The following is a 2573-nucleotide window of genomic DNA, read 5'->3' on the forward strand; positions in this document are numbered from 1 at the left end:
TGGAGTAGGTGAAAGTGATGCATGAAGCCAGCCAGATAGCCTACAATGCCAGCACTGCCCTTCAGACCAATGTCCAGGTCAGTAAAATTCCGACCGAACTTTTGAGCGTTACTTTATATCTGATCACCCACTGGGTGTTCCTTCGTTTATAACTCGGGAAATCTTCAATTTTGCACTTTCTGAATCAGTGGGGGCACGTCGAGTGCACCCACTGGGTGTAGTCCCCGAGACCACGGTCGGCTGCTGGCAGTCGAGTGAGGTCTGATGATATATCTCTTTGTATTTTTTTTTGAACTCATGGTGAGTATTGATCTGATCCAGTGGGGGCACGCTAAGTGCACCCACTGGGTGTAGTCCCCGAGACTACTGTTGAATATTTGATTCGGCAGTAGTCTTAGAGTAAATCCTTTCCTTCAATGTCTCTTATTTCTGTCGACTAAAATGTTTGTCTTTCCGGCTGCAGAGGTCTTGTGATCTTGGAGCTCGGCTCACCGAGTTGAAGAAGAAGCATATCAGCGTTGAACTTGACCTCGAACTGGCAAAGAAGAATCTGAAGACTGCCCAACAAGAAACGGCCATCATGGGAGGTAACCATTCGACCGTTTCATCTGCTTGGTGGACTTTCCGCTGCTTTTCTTTCAGTCTCTTTGAACCGAGTGACTTCACATAAGCAGATGTGCATAGTGAAAATCGCCAACTCCAGTCTCGTCTGAAGAGTGTTGTTTCTTTAGAGAGGATGAAGGAAGCATTGGAACAGAAGGATCTGGATCTGGCAGCTGCTCAGAAGGAAGCACGCGAGAAGACGAAGCTTGTGGACCAGAAGCTGGCTTCAGTCGGCAAATTGGAGGACGAGAACGCGAAATTCAAGATGGCCGTCTCGTACGCCAATCGTGAAGTCGAACAGCTGAGGAAGGACAAGGAGAACCTGACCGCTAAAGTTGATGGTCTCAGGGCCAAGACGGGCAAGCTAGAGTCTCATTTGGAGCAACTTGCGGCGAAGCTCGTCTTGAAGCTTGAAGGTATGACTGTTCAGTTAGATAACTGTCGTCGACTGAGATTTATAATACTGTCGACTCACTGTTTGTTGTGATGGAACAGAACTCTGTCAGGACTTTGAAGCTGAAACTGGACGGGTCGAGACAGGTCTCGACCCCATCAACTGTCCCATGAAAGATGAAGTTGCGATGAACTTGCTTCGACTAGAATCACGCTTGGACGGTGCAGTCGACTATCTGGCTCGGCTGAAGGCGGCGATGGCTTGAGTGGACGCCGAACTCTGGCCTCAGGCGGAAACGTCTCAAGACCTCGAGTCCTTGATGACTCGGCTAAATCAGATTCTAGGCCGAGTGCAAGAGTGGAAGAAATCTTCTGCCCGCTGTGGTGCTGATGTCGCCTTGTCTTTGGTCCGAGTGCACTGTAAGGAGGCTAAGGAAGACAAGCTGGCAGCTCTCAAAGTGGCAAACACTAAGAAGCACTCCTTCCAGGACTTCATGGACATTCTCCTTGAGGCAGCCACTCGCATCACCGACATCATCGATCTCGACAGCTTCTGCGACCCGGCCAGTCCTTCTCCCGCCGAGTGATTAAAAAACATTATGCCACCTCTTTTATTTGCCTCGGAATGCCGAGTGGATTTGTAACCGTTAAAACTCCTTCGGGCCTGATGCACGAGCACTTTATTTTGCGGTTAAGAAACTTCGGATTTATCATCTCATATATTGCGTCCGTCTTCGAATGAAATTCGTTTTTCTCTCGAATTGTTGTCTGTTTGCTTGATGCAGCTTCTGGAAAAGGAGGGCCAGTCGCCTGATCAGGCGATCCTTGAGCAACATTGATCAACTTATCAGCGAGGCATTTCAGCAATGGTCTTGCATTCCAGTCGACCGATTGAGTGACCCTTGAGTAGCATTGATCAGCTCATCAGCAAGGCACTCAGCAATGGTCTTGACGTTCCAGTCGGCCGATTGAGTAATCCTCGAGTAGCATTGATCAGCTCATCAGCAAGGCACTCAGCAATGGTCTTGACGTTCCAGTCGACCGATCGGGTGATTCTTGAGTAGCATTGATCAGCTCATCAGCAAGGCACTCAGCAATGGTCTTGACATTCCAGTCGACCGATCGGGTGATCCTTGAGTAGCATTGATCAGCTCATCAGCAAGGCACTCAGCAATGGTCTTGATGTTCCAGTCGACCGATTGGGTGATCCTTGAGTAGCATTGATCACCTCATCAGCAAGGCACTCCGCAATGGCCTTGACGTTCCTGTCAACCACCCGGTGAGGTTTTTCAAACTTAGGCGAGCACAGGACTGCAGCTAAGCCCCTGAGTGGGAGGATCGCTCTCCACCCGGTAGGATTTTTTCAAACTTAGGCGAGTACGGGACTGCAGCTAAGCCCCCGAGTGGGAGGATTGCTCTTCACTCAGTAGGATTTTTTCAAACTTAGGCGAGTACGAGACTGCAGCTAAGCCTCCGAGTGGGAGGTTTGCTCACCACTCGGTAGGATTTTTCAAATTTAGGCGAGTATAGGACTGCAGCTAAGCCCCCGAGTGGGAGGATTGCTCTCCACTCGGTAG

Source organism: Triticum dicoccoides, chromosome 2B, assembly GCF_002162155.2.
Source record: "Triticum dicoccoides isolate Atlit2015 ecotype Zavitan chromosome 2B, WEW_v2.0, whole genome shotgun sequence".
In the NCBI taxonomy this organism is placed as follows: domain Eukaryota; kingdom Viridiplantae; phylum Streptophyta; class Magnoliopsida; order Poales; family Poaceae; genus Triticum; species Triticum dicoccoides.